The sequence below is a fragment of the Triticum dicoccoides genome, chromosome 6A (assembly GCF_002162155.2).
Source record: "Triticum dicoccoides isolate Atlit2015 ecotype Zavitan chromosome 6A, WEW_v2.0, whole genome shotgun sequence".
Taxonomy (NCBI): domain Eukaryota; kingdom Viridiplantae; phylum Streptophyta; class Magnoliopsida; order Poales; family Poaceae; genus Triticum; species Triticum dicoccoides.
The window spans coordinates 606,221,004-606,221,540 of NC_041390.1; positions in this window are offsets into that span (position 1 = coordinate 606,221,004).

Consider the following 537-nt stretch of genomic DNA (forward strand, 5'->3'; position numbering starts at 1 on the left):
TAGCACGGCGGAGAGGCGACGCCGCCTCCTGCTTGATGTGGTAGCGCGGTGGGGAGTGTGGGTCCTTCTTTAGATGGCCCACGGCGGCGCGTGTGATGCCAGATCATGTTCTGGAGCTTTTGCTCCATCAGCAGCTCGATCTGCCAGAGCAACTCCTTGTCCGAGGATGTGGGCTCTGAGAGGAGGCGCGACTACTATGGTGGTGCATGGTCCTTCTCATCTCCCGGGAGTTGATAATCTCCTCCTAGTCGGAGGAGCCGGCGACCATGGTGGCGCCATGATCCGGTGGGAGATCCGGAACCGTCCTGTGTGCGCGTGGAGAACTACGACATCGGCATGGTGTGGAGGCGGTGTTGTCACCGGCGCTAGAGTAGTGAGGATCGGAGAGGGCTGGAGAGTGGTGCGGTGTGGACGGTGCCAGAGGTGTGCTTACATGCATAGGCGCGACGGCCAGGTGAAGAGATTAGAAGCCGACTTCAATGCGGGGCAACGACCGGAGTAGGTTTCTCGGTTGTCGCGTCTGCATGAAGCGGCACC